General features: G+C 38.4%; 1 protein-coding gene across 4 annotated transcripts in view; it reads right to left on the reverse strand.

Moving 5' to 3' along the window:
- Nucleotides 1-27059, reverse strand: part of LOC105437150 (cilia- and flagella-associated protein 251-like) — a 75140-nt gene that overhangs the window by 38762 nt on the left and 9319 nt on the right. For 2 of the 4 annotated variants that reach the window (XM_030998262.1, XM_030998259.1), the window contains exons 2-4: nucleotides 13927-14116; nucleotides 12837-13049; nucleotides 785-950 (exon numbers count right to left, since the gene is read on the reverse strand). The gene's annotated coding sequence lies outside the window, so the exon portion shown is untranslated. Of the gene's footprint in view, nucleotides 1-784; nucleotides 951-12836; nucleotides 13050-13926; nucleotides 14207-27059 lie in introns of those variants that run through there. The other 2 variants (XM_030998260.1, XM_030998261.1) reach the window with 2 other exon arrangements.

The raw sequence follows: 27059 nt of genomic DNA on the forward strand, positions 1-27059 counted from the left end.
AGAATGATAATACAATCACAAGGGTTCATTTTAAGTGACATCTTTCAATGGGAGTTAACAAAGGTTGGTCTCTTGTTTCGATTAAATTTTGATTAAAAATGAGAAAGATATTAATTTTTGAAGTTGCAAAACAAATTGGCAACATTATGCCATATTTTGCATTTATTTTCAAGCTCCCCTGCTATTTGCCCTGTACTTAAAAACTTCAAAAACCTATACTTCCGTTAAAGCCCCACTGCACTACTCATAGCTACTTACACCCTCGATATAGCAAACAATGCCTAAGCAGTAATAATAACAACAATAATGAACGTTATTTGTATAGCGCATATCACTAACACCATGAAAGTCCCTATGCGCAGTGACAGTTGGTTCCTTTTTCCTATGTCAATTTAGAGCTGATAACCACTTGTCAGTGACCACGCAGGGAGGTCTAATCCCTCTTGGCCAAACTAGTGCAGATAGGTTTTAAGAAAATTTGCAATGATACGTTCACCCTAAATATAATTATTTCAAAGATATTTTTATACAACCCCTGTATGAATCATCTTTTCCCTAACCAATCAGTGAGAAAACAAAAGTTTATAAAATTGGAGAGGAGCTTGCAAGATATGTCACAGTGTTGCCAATTTGTGTTTCAATGATGACATCTTTGAAAATTCATAACTTTCTTATTTCTAGTCGGTTTTTGCTCAAACTTTCACTGACCTGTTTCTTTCATTTTCCTGCTTTTATTAAAAGCAACTTAATATCAGGGTGGACTTCCCCTTTAATTAACACTCACCTTTGCTTTCTCCTGGACTCTCCTCTTCTCTTCTGCTTCAAGTTGTTTCTTTGGCTTTTCTCGATTTCTGCTCCTTAGTCGTTCTTTCCTCAATCCACATGTTGACCTTGACCTCAATGACCTTAGCTTTCTCCACCTTCATCTTCTTCTCCCTCTGCAGCTTGGCCTATACTCGATAAACAGAGAAAAGAAGAGAACAGAGTGAGTGAGAGTGAGAAAGGGGGAGAGGGAGAGTAAGAGAGAGGAGGGAGGGTGAGAGAGGGGGAGGGGAGGAGAGGCTGGAAAGAGAGAGAGAGAGATAGAGAGAGGGAGAGTAAGAGAGAGAGGGAGAGTAAGAAAGAGAGGCTGGAGAGAGAGAGAGAGAGAGAGGGAGGGTAAGAGAGAGAGGGAGAGCGAAAGAGGGGGCAGGGGAGGAGAGGCTGGAGAGAGAGAGAGAGAGAGAGAGAGATAGAGAGAGATATCTCAATGTACTTTGCGCCAATGCATGTCACCACAGCCCTAACTGCCATCAACAAATACCCAAGACATAAGATCTAATCCAAGACTCCCACCAACAAGCCCGCAGCCAAAACCATCCCTGAAGAGAACCAACCCGCAGCTACACCACCGAAACAAACTGTTGTCCTTCCCTATATCGGTCAAGCCTCTCACAAGATTCAGCATATCCTTCAAGCAGCAGACATCCAAGTTCGACACAGTTCCTCCAACAAACTCCATTCGATACTCCACTCCCACGAAGACAAGCATCCAAACCACAAGAAAGCTGGAGTCTACAAAATACCATGCGAATGTGGAAAAGTCTACATTGGTGAAACGGGAAGAAATCGGGAAACAAGACTCAAGGAACACAGAACCAGCTTCAGACTCAGCGATTGGGATAAGTCCGCTATCGTCAAACGCGCCCAGCAACACGAACACACCATCGAATGGGATAACGGTCATCTCATCTCCATAATGAAGCACTGGCATGCACGCCGAATCCTGGAAGCCATCAAAATTCACCGCCACAAAACCGTTCCCCAAGACTCAGGATTATACATCAATGACATCTGGAAACCCCTACCCGGTCACTCCTCCTCCACCACCGCCTTCACCACCCCAGCAGACACCCGTACATCAACCACCGCCACCCGCCGAACCCTCAAAGCAGCCGCCAGCCTCACAGCTACAATGCACAGCAGACAACAGCAGACTACAACGACGCCTACGTCAGGGACACACACAGCGTCTCGCCGACAGCACACCCCACTCATGGATTCGAAACTCTCCGACGTCCGTAACCCGGAGACTCCAGCCCAGACGGACAGCCAGACTGACCAGCAGACCATCTATGTCCACTCCCCGATGACTCAAGCCCACACGGTCATGCATTTTTCCCCATCGTGACGCACGCCAGCTATTCTCCACTCCTGACGACGGATAGTCAACCTGTTCGAAACGTCGAGCCAACTCCCGCCTCTCTCCAAGCGCTATAGTTCTCCTTAGAACTATAGCTAAGAAAGATAACCAACAGTCTTTTTCAAGACTATACCAACAGTCCTTTTCAGGACTAACAAACCCTCAAGAAAGATTACAGAGTCAGAGTCCTTTTCCCTCTCTCTCTCTCTCACACATGGTGCAACCGCAAGCCTACTGAATATCTACATCACCATGCAAGCCGACACTTGCAAGTAGCATCTAAGATGATGTTGGCCGCAAAAGGGACATAGTATCTTTAAAAGGAAGCTAACTAAGCTCACGCCTCCTTTTGTGATTATTGTAGCAACGTGGATTTTTGACACCGTCTTATAACATAGATTACTATGGTAATTATTTTTTCACTCATTCACTCATTTGCATATTTAAGGTAATTTATGGAAATAAGGTACAAAAATTGTATTTTACTGTGTCATGAATTGTCACTCAAGTACCGATTTTTAGTGAAATCAGTTGAGTTTTGAACAGTGGTGTTTGAAATGTTGAGAATCAATACAACAGTTTTTAATACAGCAGCAATTGCAGCCACAGTTTTCAAATTAAATAACCCATGAAAAGAAACCAGTTCAAACCAAGTACAGGTTGGGTAACGTCACCCTGGAAGAAGTGCAACACCACCCCTACCTGAATTCAAAGGGACTCGGTTGGGCCACACATATTGACCAAACTTCATCAAATTACATGTAGGCCCAAATTAGAGTTCTATGCAGCTACATGTACAGTATATGGGAACCACAGCATAAGTCAGACCAGGACAAACTAGACATTCAAAATGAGGGACTATGACAGGGAATCAAGTGTTACAAAGACGTTAGAAAATCTAAAATGGGGAACTTTGAAAGTCAGCAGAACCAAAGCCAGACAAGGAAACACATAACACATGGATTAACACCCAGCAACATATCAACTTATCTACTCATTTCAAAATGGCGCTACGGTACATACTTTATGCTCTTTGCATTTCCACAACCACTGAACTCATAAGAGTTTAAAGCAACTGACCAAAGGTTGATATTTAAAAACTAGATATCTTTGAAACAATGATATTTCCACCTTTCAATTAACATCAAATACTCCACTTTTGAATTGATCATGTCTGGTGACGTGGAGCATAATCCGGGACCTGAACATTCAAATTCGTTACGTCATACACTCAATTTTCTACCACTGAATGCCTGTTCCCTTGGTAATAAACTGAATGACCTGAAAGTGAGAGTTACTTACGATGAAATAGATGAATGAACTCTGATCCCTGCGATGGTGAACTCTTAGACGTACAACAATATCAAATCTTTCGTAAAGACCGCAATCACAACAGAGGAGGTGTACTTTTTGCATGAAAACGATTCACCGCCCCGAGTTTGAGATTCCCAGCTGCGAGTTGTTATGGATTCAATTAAGTTTACCACGAAACGAAGGCAAGCTCTTTTTGGGTGTATGCTATCGTCCCCCATCATCTAATGCTACCTTCCATGATGCACTAAATAAGTCCTTTATTCTTATCACCCCACATATTTCTTCTTTCAAATCCATCATTTTATGCAGTGGTTTCCATATTCATGTAAGGACCCACACCAAAAAAAAGTGGTCTTACATGTTTGAGGACTTGAGCTGCACTGTTAGATTTTATTACAACCACAAAATGGCTGCCAAGATGGCTGACATGCAGTCCATGAAACAATAATCACCAATCACAAGATTGGACAATAAGTAGGTAACCAATAGAGAAGCTTGTAAAAGATAGAGTGCCATGTGCATATACATGTAGTGTGCTGGGTTGAATAGGCAATAGATAGGAAGAGTGTGTGTGTGTGTGGTGCTATAGCAGGTAATGTGCATGAGGATGAATGAATAGGGACAGAACAATAGAAGCCAAGAGCTAGCAGACATGAGAGAATGAATGTAGGTCAGAAGTGCGCTGAAGCATATCGGAGTGGAAAGCTAAATGTACAGTGTAAAATAAACAAGTAACCACTTGGATCAGTGCAATTAAAACCTTACATTCAACTTGGTTCCATTTAAATTGGACTGTAGTCGTGTGCCACGGTTGCTTCCTAGGGTTCTCCATCAATTTCACAAAGCAGATAGCGTAGATTTACAGAAAACGATTGAATGTATTCCATGGAATCTATTTATTGATGAAGAGAGCATTGATAACACATGTGAACTTCACACTTGTGTTGCAGGCAGCAATCAAAGATGTATTTATCAAAGGAAATAGTTAGAATGTCCAGAAGAAAGGGAAGAGCTCACAGAAGAGCTTACAAGAAAGCAAAGAAAGCAAATAATCACATACTGCACATGTAAAGAGGATTTCCATAACAATTAAACACCTTGCTCTATTGTGTACACTCTAAGAAATTTAAATGCCATTACCAAATCATGCATGCCCAAGTCTTGCCAGTATCATTCTTTGAGTATTTAAATAGAGGAACAGCTGAAAAGTCTTTTATCTATTCACACATTGAAAAGTGATTGTTATAACTTTCTCTGATTGTGCATATATTAAGATGCATGGTGGGAAATCAATTGTTCAGGCAATGATTATTTATCAGCTCATCATGTTTATGCATAAGTCACAAGAAATGTTGGTGAGGAGGGGATAAGTTGTACTAACTGTCCTAAAAACTCTTTATCTGTTGGTAAGGTATATATGGAGGAGACTGCACTTGCACTGGATGTGACGCCATGTTCACATGCAGGGCCAGATCATCAGTTGGGGGGAAAATGGGGTTAAAATTTGTGGGGTAAGTATATGCTGTATATCTGGCCCCTGTTGTCACAGTTCCATGTTAGTAGTTTTCTGCTAGCATGGATCTCCCCTGGTTCTCCCCTGGTTCTCCCCTGGTGGCATTTATTTGAATATGATAAATCAAAATATATTAAAGCTCTTGAAATATCTTGAGCATTTCTCTCTCTGTTTAACCATTAATTTCGTGCATTTGTTAGTTTTTTTGAGACGGTTTTAGTAAAGTAACGAGTAAAACGTGCTGATGCGTATTGACATCTAGCGCGGTATACTTGCTGAGAGGCAGCACGATTTGAATTTTCAAAGTATTCTTTCTAACATCGGTAAGTTGAAACAAGGGAAACGCTCTCGGCGGTCTCGCCTACATTACGCAATTGATTTGAAGTTGGAACATTATTATAGGCAGGGTGGCCCATTAGCAGGCCCCCAAAAAATGAAATCCTCTTGAATATAATCAGCATTTTGAAGTGAATATTGATTGAGAATCATGAACAAATAACAAAAATTAATTCATTTATTCTCATATTAAGTTGTGAAAACATAATCCAAGGCTACTGACCTAAAATGACCTTTGACCTTGTGACCTGGAATTTGTGTATATGATTTGTGATACTTGATAACCCTTGGGTACAAGTTTCATGGGATTTGAACAAACACTTTGGAAATTTGCTAAAAATTCAAAATCTTGATGTTGATACCACAAAAAAGTCTAAGTTTGTTGACCTAAAATGACCTTTGACCTTAACTTAGTGACATGAATTCTACTCACATGATTGGGGATACTTGATTACCCTGTAGTCCAAGTTTCATTGACTAAGAACTTATACTTTCAAAATTATATCAAAAATTCTTAGGTTAAGTTTTCGATAATGATGCCACAACATAGTCTAAGTCTGTTGACCTGAAATGACCTTTGACCTTGACTTTGTGACCATAAATTCAACTCACATGATTGGGGATACTTGATAACCCTAAAGTCAAAGTTTCATTGACTAACGATTTATACTTTCAAAATTATATCAAAAATTAAAAAACTTAACCTTAGGTTAAGTTTTTGAGGTTGTTGACGCCGCCGTCGCCGCTGTCACCGGAAAAGCGTCGCCGCCGTCACCGGAAAAGCGGCGCCTATGTTTCGCTTTTTTGCTACGCAGGCGAGACAAAATTGGAAAAGCCAAGCTACTCCTTATATTATCTATTGTTTTATCTCTTTTTTGGAAAAATGAGATTTCCATATGTTTTGTACACAAATCACGAAAATGAGTGATTTTGGGGCTGACATGCACAGACAAAAGGTCATGTGACTTTGTAACAGTAGGTCCGTTTTTGAAAAATTTATTTCAAAAGATGCGCCAGACTTGAAAGAAAAAAGTCATATATTTCAGCGCAAGATTCTTTTGCATTAAAAAAGTATCAGGAAAAATGTAGGCTACATAGGGTTAAAGATAAAGTTGATTTCTTGGTCATGCGATTGCATTGTGAAAGAAACGGTGAGGAATCGATCAGAAAAGGTTGATCATCTAGCATATAAGTATTGGTGCATACTGCAAGGTTCTGGAATCATCAAAATGATAACAAATGTGGCCCAGTCTTGGTAAAGTTACAAGCACTGTACACAGAAATATGTATATGGGACTACACAAACATTTGGCGTAAAAATCTGTCCTGATTTTTATGCTGTTACATGAAATATTTAGAATATTAAGGCATTTGAAGAGCCATGCTTTTCAGGAAACATTTGTCATCTGATGTTCTACCAGACTTGTATAATAACAATGATAATGCTCTAAAATTATTGTTCACCTCTTCCCAGAACTCAACCTTCTCTTTAAGAGAGCCCTGGTAGCCATAGAAATTGCCTACGGGAAGTGGTCCTATTCTATACTTACTTCACAAACCCACGCTCCCATTATCCCCAATAAAATTATACATATGGAGCAATCAAATTTGCATTTGCAAACTCTGCGAAAATAAATATAAATACACAGTGCAAAAATCACATGATAATGATAATTGAACAAGTTAACGCAAAACTTAGAAACTTAGGCCAGAAAGAAAAGTAATTTGGTTGTCCTCGACCGCCAGCTCGTCATTTACGGGCAGCTCGTATTTTAAAATATATTTTTTTGTTTGGGGGGGGGGGCAATTTTTAAGGCCAAACATATCATTTTACGCATGTTGCAAGGATCAAAATGTGCCCCGCCGCCAATTTGGCCTTTTCAGTACGCAATTCTGTCTTAACCTGTCTTAACCTATCGTGCACTAAATGATCTAGCAGGGTACAAATGGCCACATACATGTACATCAGAACAAGTTACCTCCATTGGACTATACTATGATATTACTAGGCAAGGAAGTTAACTGCATTTTCACATATATAATTAGGTGTTTATGCATATTTAATGAGCTATGACCTTTCACCTTTGACCTACATACTCAGAAATCGAACTTAGGCTGTACATGTATTTTGATACCATGTACCTTCATATTAAATTTCATTAAAATTCTTCAAGCAATACTCAAGTTATGGAATGGAAACCAGATTCACATATTTAATGAGATATGACCTTCAGAGACCAATCTGATTTAAAGTTTCTGCCTTCATCAGAACCTTCCTTGTCGGTGCCATGATAGTTGTTATTTCAAACAAAATCAAGGACACAGCAAAAAGAATATCCTAACTTTATTAGCTGTACCCTGTACATCTCATTTGACGTGGTGTAAAGAGAAGAAGACTATCCAGTTTACGATTAAGATTCATGAGAAAATTCAACGGCAAAAGATAAGGGTTGTAATTGTTTCAAGACAAGTATTGCATTTCAAACATATTTCTTGATTCACAACATGTATATTTACAAACGTTACTGGGTGCGGAAATTACAAACTGAAATTAACACGGCGAGTGATGTTAATGTTGTTTTTGTAATGTCATGAGAGGAAATTGAGGAGTTTTGTATCAATCAAGAAACGAATCAATATGTTGTGAATGATGAAAACAAATTATGGAAATAGAGATAGCTGTGAGTATACGTTTTGCTCTATTTCATCGCTGCTATGCGGGTCACATTTCAGTTATGTGCCATTTTTATTATTACTATGTTAATGCTCTGTGGGCCGCACCAAAAGAGCTCCACGAGCCGCAGGTTGGCCACCCGTGCATTAACAGGTTTGCAGAATATCGTTATTACAAGCTATTTTTTATATACATGTACATGTATGACTCTTTGGTCTTTGATCTTATGACCCTAAAATCTAATCAGTTCAATGGCTCTGCAAGAAACATACATGTCCCGAGTTTGATAGTAATCCATTCGTCAGTTCTAATAAGAAGGTGTTCACAAGCTAGTTTTGCATTCATAATGAGCTCCATGACCTTACACCTCATGACCCCAAAATCTACTCAGTCCATTGGCTCTGCAAGATAAATACAGGTTTTGAGTTTGATGGTAATCTGTCCATCGGTTCTAATGATAATGTGATCATAAGCTATTTTTGCATACATAATGAGCCCTGTGATCTTTGACCTTTGACCCCAAAATCTAATCAGATCATTGGCTCTGCAAGATACATACATCGTCGCCGTTTTCACGAACCGGCACAAGCCACCGAAATCCCTTCAAAATGTAGTTTTTATTTTTTTTGCATTTTTAGCATAAGTTATCAACAATCTTTCATCTCACCAAATTTCAGCATCCAAAACGCTTTAGTTTTTGAGATATCCATGGTTACACAAATGACAAAAACGACACACGAGCCAAAAAGCACGATTCATATTTTCACGAACCGGCACGCGCCGTTATAAGACAATGGGCTGTGCCGGTTCGTGAAAATATCTTTGCGCTTACAAGACCTAGACGACGCGACACAGGCGGTTGTGCCGGTTCGTGAAAATAAAATACGCGCTAAGACAGCGCGAGCGCTTTTGTCTTGCGCGTAAAGTTACATAGGAAAAACGACACAGTGGCTTGTGCCGGTTCGTGAAAATATTTTTGCTACGTAAACAGCAAAATAATATTTTCACGAACCGGCACGAGAGTCCAAAGCTTCGTAATATTAATAGTAATTGTCATTATGCTTAACAAATGGAATGTATAGAAAATACAGAATATTTTCCTTTCATTGATATGTATTTTGTGATATAAAATTTGACATAAGGCATGTTTCTGGCGAATTCAAAACGGGCTAAACGTAAAACGCGTTTTTCTCAGAATGTACTTATTTCGTTGCGCGTTGGGCTGTGCCGGTTCGTGAAAACGGCGACGACATGACTAAAGTTTGGCAGGAATCCATCCATCGGTTCTTGAGATAACCCGATCACAAGCTATTTTTGCATGCATGAGCCCTGTGACCTTTGACCCGTGACCCCAAAATCTAATCAGTTCATTAGCTCTGCCAGATACATACATGGTTTAAGTTTGGCAGGAATCCATTCATCAGTTATTGAGATAACGCGACGTATGGATGGACGGACAACCCGAAAACATAATGCCTCGGGCTACTTCGTAACGGAGGCATAAAAATTTACCGCACACCCAATGAATGTAATATTTAAATGGAAATCCCACCAAGGAGTTGTGGCGTGCCCGTGTAATCCGGCTAACAATGGAAATTACAAACTGATTCAGCCGAGGACGCAGGTTTGAAACTGAATCACGTCTTTCGGATAGTGACGTTTAAAGGTACTATGTCCCATTTGCAGGCCAAAAAATGAAAAAGTTAAATTCCAACTGCATTTGAAAGATAATACTAATTTAGAACTTCCCTAAATGAGGTGGGGCTTGAAAATGTCTTCAAGTGGGAAAATAACGACTATTAGTTGTCAAATCGACTTTAGGGCTATAGAGCCCAAAAGTAATAGTCTTAATTTTCAGACAATTGTACCGAATGGTCATACCTTTTATGCTGCGCAAAGATTCAATCAGTTTAATCTTGGCCATCACAAGAAGTGGGTTATTGATGTAGACAAATGCTCATGTACCCTTTACAACTCTTTTCATGTATGTTATTACCAAAGAAGGAAAAAAGCCAGTCAGTCACTCAATAGTGTCTGACAGTGAAGTCTAGCAAGTAAACGGGTTTCCTTGCATAATTTGAATATGAGGACACTGCTAACGTTTAAATTTCACAGATAGGACATACATGACATATTCATAATTCCTGCAAAGTTCTACAGAATTTGAGGTTGGCTGCAAAAGGGACATAATACCTTTAAAGGTCGGTCCTTAATAATCATATCCGATTGATACACATCTGTAAAAACCCAATACACACACACACACACACACACACACACCAAATAGACAACTTATCTAAAAGAAAGCAGAAAATCAAAGAAGCAAACTGATGAAAGTTTCAATTAAATCTGACTAAATATAAGAAACTTATGAATTTTTGAAAGTTGTTATCACTATACGTATGGGCAATTCAAATTGGCTAAATCGGTAATATCAATGTGATGTACAGTTGTAGTGCCGGACTACTTTCCTATTAACATACACTGTTGGTCATAATGGTGGAATAATTATTTTCACCCCAATTTATGGACTGATTTTCACAATGATTTATTTCTAATAGCTCTAAATAATAGTATACATTCTCAGATTCTATTGAATATTAATTTGTGGGGGTTTGTTTGTTTTACGTGCCTGCTAAATCATGTGTGTGCTACCTATGCTAATCAACTAGGGGACCTACATATACGTCCTTAAGTCATAACAGACAGTAATGAGGATTAATGCCTCACAAAAGGGCACTAATAGCGAGCTTTCGATTTGGGCACCCGACGTCGGCTACTACGAGGTACTGGAGCGTGTAGACATTGCGCAGCTCACGTCCGTTCCCTTCGCGGCAGTGCTTTCGATTTTTCACGTCAGTGCGCGAAATTCTGATATGCAGTCTATACTAAAAGTAGCCCATTCCCACCCCCCCCCCTAACAAAAAGGATAAAAACGGTGAAAATATATCAGTTATTACATATTTGTTTTGCATTTTTATAAATTTAAATTTGCCTAAAAGAAAAATAATTTTAATGAGCCAATCTGTTTGAAGGTGGTAGCACTACATTTACACATACATGTTAATAGAACACAAAACTGTTCTACCGGTACCCCCCTAATGTTGGCTCAGTCAGTAGAGCGTCCGCCTCACAACCGGGAGGTAGTGGGTTCGAATCCTGGCCGCGTCATACCAAAAGACGTTAAAAGATGGGAGTTGTTGCTACCTTGTTTGGCGTTCAACAATAAGGGGATAGAGCAATGTCGATCTGACGCTGCTCAGTGGCTGCCGGGCTCACGATCAATTGGGCAAAAAGAATTTCCGTTTCGGTTTAATAAAATTTGGAGTGGACTATTAGGCTATTATTATTATTATTATGAACCACTCATAATTTTAAAGGTACTATGTCCCATTTGCAGCCAACATCAAATTATGTACAACTTTGCAGGAATTATGAATATTTCATGTATGTCCTATCTGTGAAATTTAAACGTTAGCAGTGTCCTCATATTCAAATTATGCAAGGAAACCTGTTTTACCTTCTAGATTTCACTGTCACACACTATTTAGTGATTGACCGACTTCTTTTTTTCTTTGGTAAAAACATACATGAAATGAGCTGTAAAGGGTACATGAGCATTTGTCTACATCAATAAACCCACTTCTGGTATTGACCAAAATTAAACTGATTGAATCTTTGCGCAGCACAAAACATACGACCGTTCGGTACGAGGGTTTGAAAATCACACTATTACTTTAAGTGATTGCAAAAATGTAATGCAATTACCTAAGTGATGGTGTAAATATTCATAAATGAATGATACATGCCAATAAAACAGCAATCACTGAAGGGAAGTTCTTAATAAGTATTATCTTTCAAATGCCATTGAAATTTAACCATTTCATTTGGTTTGGCCTGCAAATGTGGCATAGTACCTTTAAATGTATCACGATGTCATCTTACCACAATATTGGTGCAGTTGTTATGTACATTTTGTGTGCAAATCAGAGATATTCATCACTGTATGGCTGAATGAGCACAGATTAAAGACAAAATGGCCTGATTCAAAAGTTACAAGACATTGTGTGTGCCTGACTGCCTGTACATTGTTGTGAAACAGCACATGACTGAATGCATTGATTATGGTTTATGAAATAATACTGTTTGATATTCAATTATAAGTATCATATTCCATCTATTTTTATATTTGAATCGCAAATGTGTTTAAATGCATTATTTGCAATTGTAAAACAGTCATGGTCTCTTTGACATTATTACTGACATGTAATGACATGTAATGTCAAAGAGCCATGAAAGAGCTAGATTTGTCCATCTAGGCCTAGGCCCTCTCAGCTCCCTGTCCGGTTCCCGAGCTACCATTGTCATAATTCTATTGACAATTGTGTGCGTGCGGGTAGCGCTACGATCGGCAGCGCATATATGCAATCTCTAAATCGTGGCTGGAATGGCATGCAATATCCGTTGCCATGCCAGAGCCATCCTCTTTCAGGTACTACTTTGAGTTTTCATATTTCATTTAGAGATTTCAAACAACTTATTTAAAAAGTGGAAAACCTTTAGAATGATCTGCAATCAGAACGAATGATATTTTTTCGTCCCGAGGCGTGCAAAACCCTAAAAGTTTTAAATATCAAAGGATTTCCTTACTCAAATTATAATATAAAAGATTATGCTGTGGCAATTATTCGTATTCTATAGCAGCACAAAACTGATGTGCATTGTTTTTATGTGGTCCCATTCACACACTTATATATGATGCTCCTTTAAGTTGGGTTTGTGAAAGGGGCATAAGGCAGTAACTTTGACTGGTTTACCTTTGACAGAGCCCTGAGGATAGCCAAATTGAGTAGCTAGGGAAATGGTCTCGTCTTGGCCTCTTCTTTCCACTTCAAGTTCAGGTGTGCATCTTCTGCCTCTTCTTTCCTCCTCCTCTTGGCTTCTGCTTCAGCTCTTTGTTCTTCCTTCTCCTTTTTCTCCTTCATCTCTTTTGCAGCCTTCTTCTTGCTCCTCCATTCTCCATAGTTCTCCTTCAAAGTAAAGGGAAGATGAAAGGTGATTTCTTATTCTGGCAATTGCAGAAAACAGAATCTCACAGATTTAAACAGAACTATTTTAAGACTACAAAGAATGATAATACAATCACAAGGGTTCATTTTAAGTGACATCTTTCAATGGGAGTTTACAAAGGTTGATCTCTTGTTTCGATTAAATTTTGATTAAAAATGAGAAAGATATTAATTTTTAAAGTTGCAAAACAAATTGGCAACACTATGTCATATTTTGCATTTATTTTCAAGCTCCCCTGCTATTTGCCCTGTATTTAAAAACTTCAAAAACCTATACTTCCGTTAAAGCCCCACTGCACTACTCATAGCTACTTACACCCTCGATATAGCAAACAATGCCTAAGCAGTAATAATAACAATAATAATGAACGTTATTTGTATAGCGCATATCACTAACACCATGAAAGTCCCTATGCGCAGTGACAGTTGGTTCCTTTTTCCTATGTCAATTTAGAGCTGATAACCACTTGTCAGTGACCACGCAGGGAGGTCTAATCCCTCTTGGCCAAACTAGTGCAGATAGGTTTTAAGAAAATTTGCAATAATACGTTCACCCTAAATATAATTATTTCAAAGATGTTTTTATACAACCCCTGTATGAATCATCTTTTCCCTAACCAATCAGTAAGAAAACAAAAATTTATAAAATTGGAGAGGAGCTTGCAAGATATGTCACAGTGTTGCCAATTTGTGTTTCAATGATGACAACTTTGAAAATTCATAACTTTCTTATTTCTAGTCGGTTTTTGTTCAAACTTTCACTGACCCGTTTCTCTCATTTTCCTGCTTTTATTAAATACAGCTTAATATCAGGGTGGACTTCCCCTTTAACACTCACCTTTGCTTTCTCCTGGACTCTCCTCTTCTCTTCTGCTTCAAGTTGTTTCTTTGGCTTTTCTCGATTTCTGCTCCTTAGTCGTTCTTTCCTCAATCCACATGTTGACCTTGGCCTCAATGACCTTAGCTTTCTCCACCTTCATCTTCCTCTCTTCTGCAATCTTCAGCTGTTTCTCCCTCTGCAGCTTGGCCTATACTCGATAAAGAGAGAAAAGAAGAGAACAGAGTGAGTGAGAGTGAGAAAGGGGGAGGAAGGAGAGGGAGAGTAAGAGAGAGAGAAGGGAGAGTGAGAGAGGGGGAGGGGAGGAGAGGCTGGAAAGAGAGAGAGAGAGAGAGAGAGAGAGAAAGAGAGAGAGAGAGAGAGAGAGAAAGAGAGAGATAGAGAGAGAGAGAGAAAGAGAGGGAGAGTTAGAGAGAGAGGGAGAGTGAAAGAGGGGGGAAGGGGAGGAGAGGCTGGAGAGAGAGAGAGAGAGAGAGAGATATCAATGTACTTTGCGCCAAAAACTGTATGAACTGTGCCCAAAATTTTATGTGGTGTGCATTTTGGGGGGAACTATGCCCCCGTTTTGTGAATCGAGCACCTTTTTGTTTGAACTATGCCCAAAGTTTGGGTAATGTGCGCTTAGGTGACTATAAAAAATCCTATGTACTATACGTCGATAGTTGGGGCATAGTACATGGAATTGGAGGCACGATTACCTGAGCGTCGGCCATTATGTACGCGTACCATGTACCCTTTATGCGGTGCTTCATCGTGCGATAAATATCTGCTCAGTAGCAAGACATTAAGTTGATCAAACTTAATACTGAATACTGTTTTGGGTAAGTATGCTCAATGTCATTCTAAGTTCTATCATCAAAATGGGCCAGGAGAAAAGTGTAAACTGAAAGTAAATACATTATTTAATCTAGTTAACTGCAATGTTGAGTGTATCGTTAGATCTTGTTTAGTTGTTGGCCAAGCGGCGTTGGCCCTAACTCCAGGAAGCTCCGACGCCGATGCCGTCGGAGCTTCCTGGTGTTACGTTAGCCCATATGTCCATTTCTGTGTAAGATTTAGACCTAACTAGAAATTGGAATGCCTAATTAAAACTTTGAGTACAGCTTACAAGGATTTCCCAGATTAAAGTGCCATATGTATAGGTGTCTTTCATGTTAAAACAATCATAAACTGCGCGTAAATTGAATGAGTGTGCTGCATGGGCACCCCGACCCCCCACTCCAAGAACGGACGGACCCCATGCATGTTACCAAAATGTCCGGTAAAGTGTTCTTTTCGTGCGACAAAGTCCGGCCCGAGAATTATAACAAAAGGGGGTGTATTAACTTTTCACCCGGAGATTTCTCTAAAAAGGGGGCGTGTTTTCTTTTTTTCTCTCATCTCTTTGGACTCCTGAGAAATTATTCAGAATTTAGGGGGGTACATTGAGCACTTTCCGAATTTAGGGGGGTCTCCAAGACAGGAAAAGCCTGTGAAAAGCCCGCGAAAGGGGGGTTTGGAAATGTTGGCAGTCCTCAGATAGGGGGTGCTTTCAAAAAGAGGGAACAAGCATACGCGTAACCTAAATAACACTGAGTGGGGGGGGGCCGGGATGGGCACATTTGTTTTTGCAATGTCAAAAGACAAAAATGACAAAAATGACTTTTTCTTGTAGTTGTAGAAATTAAAAATGTTCTTGCTCAAAATTTGATGAGATTTTTGGGACACATATATTCTTTAAGATTAAGCAATAAATGAGTAATAGCTTCAGTTTCAAGTCAGACCTTACAGGGCTCCCCATCCCATATGACTGGGTAATTCTGTGAACGGATAAATTTACTGTCATCATTAGTAGCCTAGAGCCTAGGCTAGCTAGATCTAGTAATAGTATTAACACCAGTGACACATGAATTACAAATATAGGGGCAGTCACCGCTTTATCATTAAAAACTAACTAAAATGTTGATGAGATGGTCATTTGCAGCTGGGATATCATTGATATGTTACACATGGAAACACATGGAAATCTGATCAAAAAATATATATTATTGTGTGGTTGCACGACTACAAATGTTACACTAGAATCTACATCAAAATAGTGTTTAGTTTGTATTTTGAAACTTATGTGTAAGAGGGTAGTTGGTGGCAGGCTTTCAGTGTACCTTATCCTTCATCCCGTTTCCCTCCCGCTTATAGTTAGGTATAAGCAAGGCTTAGTTTTTATTTGTGTTTAAATTGTTATATTTGATCAAATTGCTGCTATGTTTTGTTCACATCCTGGTTTATTATTAGTATAATATAAGGCTTATGAATATGTTCAAGGAACAGGATATTTGTTTACAGAAAGGTGTAATTTAAGATGTTACGTAATGTTAAGAGGGTGTGACTTATCATCTCTTTGATTACACGTAGATGAACTGGATACATAGGCGATGCATAGTAGGCTATGCCTGTACATGGTACATGTAGAATGCATTTGTGTGTACGGTCAATTGGGCCTTGGCACCCCGCTTCCACTGAGGATATGGGGGTGGGGGGTGAATTGAGACAAGTAGCCGAAATGAGTAGGGGCATGCAGACTTCAGACAACACAGATGACAATATCAGCCTGAGGAGTTGAGTTGGTGCCCTTCATTTTGTCTGGACACACCGCTATAACGTAACATCATTCTTAAAATACACTGTTCTGTAAAGAAATATCATGTTGCTATATCATTGCAGATAACGTATCGAAAATAATATCGCTAGTGACATTCGTTTGTCTTGCAATGTATGTATGTATGTCGTGATCTTTTAGATCCCTTGTTGACCATACATCATTGCGAGACAAAGGAATGTCACTAGCTATATTATTTTCGATAAATATCATGTTCTTTGAACATATTCATAAGCCTTATAGAGTCTATAGTTATACTACCCTTACAAAAATGTCCTGTGGTAATTCCTGTGGTACCTGATTTTACCACACAAAATACCACAGGAATATTTAGTACCTCAGGAACTTGTGTGTCACTAGACTCCTGTGGTAATGTCAAAGGCTGGATGTGGTAATTTTGTATTTCCTGTGGTACCTGATGTTACCACACAAAATACCACAGGAACTCTTGAAATATTAACTCGACTCCTGTGGTATAATGTCAAAGGCTGGCTGTGGTAACTTTGTATTTCCTGTGGTACCTGATGTTACCACACGAAACACCACAGGAATAGTCAGTACCACAGGAACTCTTGAAATATTAACTCGACTCCTGTGGTATAATGTCAAAGGCTGGCTATGGTAACTTTGTATTTCTTGTGGTACCTGATGTTACCACACAAAATACCACAGGAATATTTAGTACCACAGGAACTTGTGTGGTAATGTCACTAGACTCCTGTGGTATAATGTCAAAGGCTGGCTGTGGTAACTTTGTATTTCCTGTGGTACCTGATGTTACCACACAAAATAGAGAGCGAGATCTTCATTTTCAATTTCAATTCCCAACGGCGCATTTCCACCATTACTTTTTCCATTTCGCCAAATTTGTCTTCCTTTAAAACCCAGAGTATGGAGGGAAAAGGTTAGATTTACACCACGAAAGACAAATTTTAAGTGTATTCCAGAGCAAGAATTTAACAAAAATGGGGCAGGATCGCAGAGTTTACCATACCAGGCCAAGTTTAATACATGACTCAGACTGTAGTCCCACACAGCCAGTCATGTGTGGGGAAATGGGTCTGCAGAAAATGATTAACTTTGCTGCTCTGGACTGCTAGCTGCTGGAGCTACTTTAAAGATCATCATTTTGTCCAGGTGAGTAAAAAAATTATACATAATTCAATACAGAATTGTGTTTGCTTTCTACACAAAATAGGAAATTTGGTTGGTAAATCTTACTCTTATAAATTTGGTTCATGAAAAAATGAAAACCGATCGCATTTGATGAAGGTCGTAGATGGCCTACTGTACTGCATCTATGGGTCAATGTCGCTATTCATAAGGTCCGCTATTCATAAGGTCCGCTATTCATAAGGTCCGTTATTCATAAGGACCGCTATTCATAAGGACCGCTTTTCATAATTGGAGAAAAGGGTCATTATTCATAAGGTTCGTTGTTCATAAGGACCGCTATTCATAATCAGATAAGAGGGTCGCTATTCATAATACGAGAAGAGGGTCGCTATTCATAATGCAAAATCGGGGTCGTTATTCATAAGGGTCGCTATTCATAATAGGAGAAGAGGGTCGCTTTTCATAATATGAAATGAGGTTCGCTATTCATAATATGAGAAGAGGGTCGCTATTCATAATAGGAGAAGAGGGTCGCTATTCATAATAGGAGAAGAGGGTCGCTATTCATAATACGAAATGAGGTTCGCTATTCATAATATGAGAAGAGGGTCGCTATTCATAATAGGAGAAGAGGGTCGCTATTCATAATACGAAATGAGGTTCGCTATTCATAATAGGAGAGGAGGGTCGCTATTCATAATAGGAGAAGAGGGTCGCTATTCATAATACGAAATGAGGTTCGCTATTCATAATAGTAGAAGAGGGTCGCTATTCATAATACGAAATGAGGTTCGCTATTCATAATAGGAGAGGAGGGTCGCTATTCATAATAGAAGAAGAGGGTCGCTATTCATAATACGAAATGAGGTTCGCTATTCATAATATGAGAAGAGGGTCGCTATTCATAATAGGAGAAGAGGGTCGCTATTCATAATACGAAATGAGGTTCGCTATTCATAATAGGAGAGGAGGGTCGCTATTCATAATACGAAATGAGGTTCGCTATTCATAATAGGAGAAGAGGGTCGCTATTCATAATAGGAGAAGAAGGTCGCTATTCGTAATACGAAATGAGGGTCGCTATTCATAATAGGGTCACTATTCATAATATGAAATGAGGTTCGCTATTCATAATAGGAGTAGAGGGTCGCTATTCATAATACGGGATGAGGGTTTTTATTTATAAAATGAAATAGGCCTAAGCAATATCCAAAATGCTCATAATTAATGGAAATATTGGACGGAGGACACCCCCAAGGCGACACGTGGCCCTGAATATTTGTCTTGTTTTTAAGTAGGTTTGAAATTTGTTATCCAATGTTATAAACATAATTGAGAATTTAAATCAATAACATTTGAATCATGAAACATCCTCAAGGTCACCTCCCCTCCCCCCCCCCCCCCCCCCACACCCGCCGCCTTCGCCTTTATGATGACGACTCGGACATTCAGGTAGCGGACCTTAATATTTATTTTCGGGGGGGGGGCTGAGGTGGTTTCCTTATAATATATATGGTCTTGTCACCAAAGTAAATTTTCTTAAGTTTGACTATCAGTTGAGGGGAGGGGGGGGGGGGTCGCACAAGGGGGACAAATTACGATAGGATTATGTGTGTGTTATATTTCCCTTTTTTGTCACCACTGGAGCGGGGGAAATATATTAGCTAGATTAGGGGGATGTATTTTTATATAATTATCAAAGCTTAAAAGAAAATATAGGCCTACTTTAAAAAAAGACATAATAAAGGGGACGCCACCGTTTGCATAATGCTTTACGATCGCAAAATCGTATCTTATTTGACTTTAAATCTTGAAAATCTTACTTCCTTACTTATGAGGAGAAAAACAAAATCGTGCAATATTATATATTTACGAAAAGCTTGAATATTGTATATAATCTAACTCTCAACAACCAGGGGCGTCGCTAAGGGGGTGTGGGGTGCGACAACCCAATCTGTCAAGATATTGTCGGTAAAATTGCGCTGCTGTTGGGAAAAATGAGAAAAGGAGGAGGGGAAAAAGGAGAGGGAAAGGGAAAGAAAAGAAAGGAAAGAAAGGAAAGAGAAGAGAAGAAAGAAAGAGAAAAAAGACAAAGAAGAAGGAGAGGAAAGAAGGAAAAGAAGAAAAAAGAAAGAAAAGGAGCAAAAGAAAAAGGGGATTAAAGAGAAAGAGAGAGAGAGGGGTATGTTTGGTGGAGTCGCCACGTCGAGGGAGCAAGAAAGATACGCATAGATAATTTTGTTGCTGTGTCGGGTCTGCTGTGTCGGTATTCTTGCTCGATCTTCGTATACTATATTTATGTAGAAGTTTGAAGTCGGTGACATGTATTATGTCGGTAATTTTTTTCCCCTACGAAGTGTGACTTTTTATCGGATAAAGAAACATTTTTGAGAATTCAGACAATGATTAAGAGTCGCCCGAATCGTCCGAATCGTCTTCTTTGTCTAATATTTTAATGAAACGTTAAAGCTTCCGCGCTTTAACGGGTTATTTTCGTTTTTTTTTTCCTTCATTTTCTGAATGCATTTCATGAACTAATGTAGATGAAATGAAATGAATGAATGTTGATGATGTGGGAGGAAAAAGGAGTTACCTAAAAGTCATTTTGAATATACTGACATAACTTTCCATCTATCACTGTACGTCCCATATAATGTACACTTAACACTCATTACATGTCGTGGGAAGTTTTTAAAAAAAAGTAGAGCAGCAAGCCACATTCCCCAAATACGCGCATACCTCCTAGTTAATTTCAAACAGCTCATCAATATGTAAGACCTGAATTGACCTCAATGCAAGCAAGCACATGCCTCTTACTAGTTTTCTGCAAGTAAAGCATTATACAATGTACTAGGTCATCATGGAAGTTCTAGAAAACAACAGGGGAGGGATCAAAATAAGCTTTGAAGAGCACTTATACGGGGAAAAATGAATTCAGACAAGGATTAAGAGTAGTGAACGGTACAACGAATCGTCTTCTTTCTCTAATATTTTAATGGAATGTCAAAGCTTCCGCGCTTCGCACGGGAAGGGGGGGGGTGAAAATAATTTAGCTCCTGGCCCCGGATTTATAGGGTTAAATTTGTAGACATTGGGACATTGGCATTAACATATCTGTTAATATATAAATGGTAGCTATTTTTGTCGGTATTCGGTGGCCTCTTCACCCCCCCCCCCCCCCCCCCCACCTCAAACTGAAAAAGGTCTAGCGACGCCCCTGTCTACAACCCCCTTTTTGTCGCTTCCATCCTTTGCTGGAGGTAAGGGACATGATAGATCAACCCCTTGGTGGCAACACTGCTACGCCCCAACCGCACCCCCCCCCCGTGAAACACAAACAGTCTACGCCATCTATAAACTAATTAGACGAGAATTGTCAGTAATATGTACTTGTACCACGGAAATACTGCAGGGAGGGTAGGCCGAATGGTCGGGCTGATGGGGGGGGGCACGCCTTTTTCTTTTCTTTTGTTCAGAAATGTTTTCAATATGTTTTCAATAAATGTTTTCTACAAATATTCGGGGCCATATGGCCCCCTCCCGCCTACGCTACAGCCGTGGGGTATCCCCTATCCATTATTCCGCCTACAGATGTTTATTGCTTATTTAATTTACTTTTTGTTATGAATAGCAACCCTTATACCGTATTATGAATAGCGATCCTCATTTCGTATTATGAACAGCGAACCTCTAGTTCTATGATGAATAGCAACCCTCATTTCGTATTATGAATAGCGACCCTCTTCTCCTATTATGAATATCGACCCTCTTCTCCTATTATGAATAGCGAACCTCATTTCGTATTATGAATAGCGACCCTCTTCTCCTATTATGAATAGCGACCCTCTTCCCCTATTATGAATAGCGAACCTCATTTCGTATTATGAATAGCGACCCTCTTCTCCTATTATGAAAAGCGAACCTCATTTCATATTATGAATAGCGACCCTCTTCTCCTATTATGAATAGCGACCCTCTTCTCCTATTATGAATAGCGACCGTCATTTCGTATTATGAATAGCGACCCTCTTCCCGTGTAATGAATAGCGACCCTTATAAGTAATGAACCTTATTTCGTATTATGAATAGCGACCCTCTCGTCGTATTATGAATAGCGACCCTGATTTCATATTATGAATAGCGGTCCTTATGATTAATGACCCTTAATATGAATTATGAATAGCGACCCTTATCTCACGTTATGAATAGCGGTCCTTATGATTAACGAACCTTATTTCTTTATGAATAGTGACCCTCTTTTGCCATTATGAATAGCGGACGAGGAAGTACGGGAATTTACACGTTATGAATAACGGTCCTTATGAATAGCGGACCTTATGAATAGCGGTCCTTATGAATAGTGAATAGACCCCGCATCTATGACAGTAGGTCTACATAATTATAGTCACCTATATTCTGTGTACCTACATGTAAGGCTTTTCATTGGAAGTGAAATATCAAACATCAATCTTAATTAGTAATTAAGAGAATGGGATTACTAGTACAGACGTACTGTCAGTAGTCTAATCCACACATAGCTGCATTACTATCCTGGCTGTGTATTAAAAGCTGTGTTATTGATTCTCAACTTTTCAAACACTACTGTACAAAACTCAACTGATTTCACTCAAAATCCATACTTAGTGACAATTGATGACACCTAAATAGCAGTAAAATACAATTTTTTCAACTTACCGATGTTAGAAAGAATAATTTAAAAATTCAAATTGTAAGTCTACTGTCATACTTGCCGATCGGCAGGATTGTGTGCATTTGTGTATAATGAGTGTAATGACTATTCATGTGTGCAAATGCTGCCTACTAACACGTAATGCAGTGCTAGAGGTCAATACGCATTAGCATTGACTCTCTATGCTTTGCTGGAGTGGTCTAATCATGGTACTTGGGGCGTTGGTCTGAGAATGAGGATTGGTGGCATAAACAAGGAAATATCCTTGTATACGCGGACAAAATGGGCAATTCCGTATGGGAAAGAGGAAAATCACCAAATTCTTAATTTGATTCAACTACAATAATTTAACATTTTCCATGTGGAAAAGAAATCACTTGTGGCGAAACTGAAAACCATTTTGGAATATCTTTTACGGTTTTTCTGAAAAATTTATTTGAAGTTGGGGCTATTTTGGGGGCCTCAATTACATGATTATGATTTAATTTCTTAAAAGTCAGTGAAGCAATGTATTTAAAACTTATTCCTGTATATTTATTCCTAATTGAACAACATCACAAATAGGAATCAAGTTTTGAAAATCATTTTCAACAAATGAAAAGTTTTTGTAGAAGAGATTTTTCAATTTTACCCTTAAAATGGCGTAATTACGTTACCAAAATTTGAAAGAAGTTTTACTCACAAAGTTATTTCTTACTTATTTTTGTCGTAGTTGCAAATTCTCTTCCTTTATCTACCTACTAACAGCCCTATAAATCAATTTCAGAGGTATATATTTATTAATTAATTATTAATTATTAATAATATTATTATTTCACCTATGGCGATTTTAAACAGTGCCTTTTCTGATTTTTATTCTTCACTGATCTCATCTAATCTATCGAAAAAAGAAAAAAAAATCATTAGAAGTTAGATAGCTAAGACCATAGCTAGCCCTCTTGCAGACTGTGAATTTCCATACTCTACGTATTATACATATGGGACTATTAAAGGGAAGGGGGGGGGGCTTTGACGATGTCTGCTAGCACTCAAAGAAAATACCCCACGAAAACACCCTAAAAAAACGGCTAGGTGGAAGTTGGAAAGCAAGGTCTACATGTAAATTACCACCAAAAAAAGGATAATTCATTAAAAGTTAGATGGCTAGAACCATAGCGGACTAGTCTTCTTGCAGACGGACACTTTCGTTATATGGATGGGGCCATTGGAGGGGGGGGGGGTGACTTTGAATCAGTCCGCTATAGCACACAGCGAAAATACCTTTGCCGATGACTACATGTAGGTGGAGGTTGAAAAAGCAAGGTCTAATCTAGCGAAAGAATATTTAATAAAAAGTAAGAAGGCTTTGGCAGGTACCGGACTAGTCTTCTTGCAGATGGTCACTTTGCTGACTCGTAGCACGTAAAACATATGGGACTGAGGGAAGGTGTCAGGGTAACTTACTGTACAGGGCAGCCTTTAATCGGTACTCGACCAAAAGTATGATCCTGGTAAATGCACGTCGCTTCTTGAAGGAGAAACCCTTTGAGCACAATGGAAAGCATCCTATTTACGTGGATGAAATGTTGCCTAAGGAAATTCGTGAACAACGGAAGAAGCTGATTCACATCAAGAAGAAGCTGAAAGAGGAAAATACAAGGAGAGCAGTGTACTTCAAGTATCCTGCTCGCATCTTCTACAAAGAAGGAAAAGACGGGAAGGAGAAAGAATACAAGATGAAATAACTCAAAACGTCAAAGGAAAGAAAATATTATCATTCCACATCGAAATGCTGGAAACATTAAAAAAACAAAAACATGAATAATGTTATAGAGCTGGACTTACCTTGCCTACTTAAAAACAAGAAGAAAAGTGAAAAAGGAATACTTAGATTAGGTTAATGACAAGAACTTAACTCTGAGAGTGAACTTTTATAGGTGAATATGTGGAAAAAGCACTCAAAGGATAAAAGGAAAGACCACGATGTAGAGCGCCACCTTGATCTCCCTAAGGCATACAGAAGAACTAGCCTTTGTTATGATTTGTTTTTTGTGTTGTTTGTTTGTTGAACCTGAATGTTTAATATATGTTAAACCTGATCTTATAATGGTGGTATTTTTAAGTAATTCATATCTCAACTATGGATTTGAAGCTGATGACACATAATGTTAACGGATTGGGGGACTTTAAAGCAAGGAAACGTTATTTTAATTATATGCTTAAACAGAACAAAGATATTATCCTTTTACAGGAAACTCATTCTGTAGAAAAGGAAGAATCATTATGGAGAAATCAAGTTAGATCTGATATTATTTTCAGTCATGGAACTTCTAAGAGCAGAGGAGTATGCATTATATTAAGAAAGACACCCGATTTTAAATTGTTAGACTCCATTAAAGATATAATGGGACGATTTTTATTGGTAAAAGTTGAAATTCAGAAGAAAGTTTATGTGATATGCAACATATATGCACCAAATAATGAGAAGGATCAGGTTGAGTTTTTTAAGAAGGTAGAATTGACCATACAAGATAACGTTGAAAATGAGGAAATTCTAATAATTGGTGGGGACTTTAATTTAATTCAAAACCTTGATCTGGACAGGGCAGGTGGCTCAATGAAAAGCATTTGGAAGCACTCTGTGAATCTTATAGAAAATCTGAAAATATATTTTGGTTTGGTTGATGTTTGGAGAATCAGAAACCCCTGCAAAAAAGGATTTACATGGAGAAGGTATAACCCACTGGTGCAATCTAGATTGGATTTTTGGTTAATCCATGAATCCTTACAGAATACAATTAGTGAAAATGATATCATACCGTGTGTTTTGTCTGATCATGATCATGTTAGTTTGCACATGAAAATTAAGACAAAAAATTCTGGTCCGTCCTACTGGAAATTTAACAATAGTCTATTGAATGATGTGGAGTATGTTAATGCTTTAGCTAATAAATACTCAGAATGGATTGGTGAGTTTGCAGATAGTAATGATAAAGGAGGGCTATGGGATTGGTTAAAGTTTAAAATTAGAGAATTTACTGTACCATTTTCTAAGAAGAAGAAATGTGAAAGGGAAGAGAAAAGAAAGGCTCTTGAAAAAGAATTGAAAAAATTAGATGACAGGATGGCAGCAGAAGATATAGATGAAGAATTAATGAAAAAGAAAAGGGAAATAGAACAGGAGTTGTTTAAAATATATGACTATTTTGCAGATGGAGCAATCTTGAGGTCAAGGTGTACATGGTATGAGAAAGGAGAAAAGAGTACTAAATATTTTTTGTCATTGGAAAAAGGTCAAGCAGCAAATTCCAATATTGATGTTTTGATTTCAGATGTAGGACGTATTGATAAACAGTCTGAAATACAGGATTTCATTAAGACATCATATAAAACTTTGTTTGAGAACAAAGATAAGGTGGAAGATGAGGTGAGCAAAGATTACATAAGTCAGAGTAACATCAAGCAACTCACAGACGAAGAAAGAAATTCATGTGAAGGAAATATCACTTGCTCTGAAGCTAGGGCAGAATTGTTAAAAATGGCTAGAAATAAAACACCTGGGAACGATGGGTTAACTGTGGAGTTTTATGAGATGTTTTGGCCTTTGATATCAAAAGAAGTTATTGATTCTTTCAATTTTGCATATGAAAATAGTGTAATGTCTGTGTCACAAAGACAAGGTACAATTAAACTCATCCCTAAGCCTGAAAGAGATAAACACACACTGAGCAATTGGCGTCCCATAACTCTTTTAAATGTAGATGTTAAAATACTTTCTAAATGCTTGGCAAAGAGAGTTGCTAAGGTGATAGGAAAGTTAGTAGATAGTCAACAAACTGCCTTTATTAAAGGCAGATACATAGGGGAAGGAATAAGATTAATATCAGACCTCTTACAATATACTAAGGAGGAGAATTTGAGAGGTATTATGCTAGCCCTTGATCTATCAAAAGCATTTGATTCAATAAGCCACAGGTACATGCTAAATTGTTTAGAAGCGTTCAATTTTGGACCATCTTTCATACAATGGGTTAGAACATTGCACACTAATATAAGTAGTTGTGTATTGGTGAATGGATTTACCACTGGATATTTTCCAGTGTCTAGAGGAGTCAGACAAGGTGATCCTCTGGCTCCTTAACTGTTTATACTGAGCTTGGAAGTTGTTCTTACAAGACTTAATAATAATGATAATATTCAGGCTTTTGAATTTAGTGGAAAACAAATAAAGTATACAGCATATGCTGATGACATAACTTGCTTTTGTAGGAATATACAATCAATGAAGATGGTTTTCAAAGTTTTTGAAGAATTCTCAATCATATCAGGTCTTTATTTGAATAAAACAAAAACGGAAGGTATATGGGTTGGGAAAGATAGGCACAATGGAGAAAAAACAAATGATATACATTGGGCAGACAAAAGCATAAGAATTTTAGGCATTCATTTCTCATATGATCAGGAAGTAGTCAGGAAACTGAACTTTGATAAGAGACTGGATGAAATAAAATGTACTTTCTTAAGATGGAAGAATCGGGGGTTAACTTTAATAGGAAAAATTCAACTGTTGAAAACATTTGTTATGTCTAAGATTATGTATATTGTTTCCAATATTGAAATACCCGATGATTTTGTTAAGGAGGTTGAAAAGTTGATGTTTCAGTTTATATGGAAAGGTCCAGATAAGATATCACGGGCAACAATGATTGCAGA

Source organism: Strongylocentrotus purpuratus, unplaced genomic scaffold (genome assembly GCF_000002235.5).
Source record: "Strongylocentrotus purpuratus isolate Spur 01 unplaced genomic scaffold, Spur_5.0 spur5_scaffold_4, whole genome shotgun sequence".
NCBI lineage: Eukaryota > Metazoa > Echinodermata > Echinoidea > Camarodonta > Strongylocentrotidae > Strongylocentrotus > Strongylocentrotus purpuratus.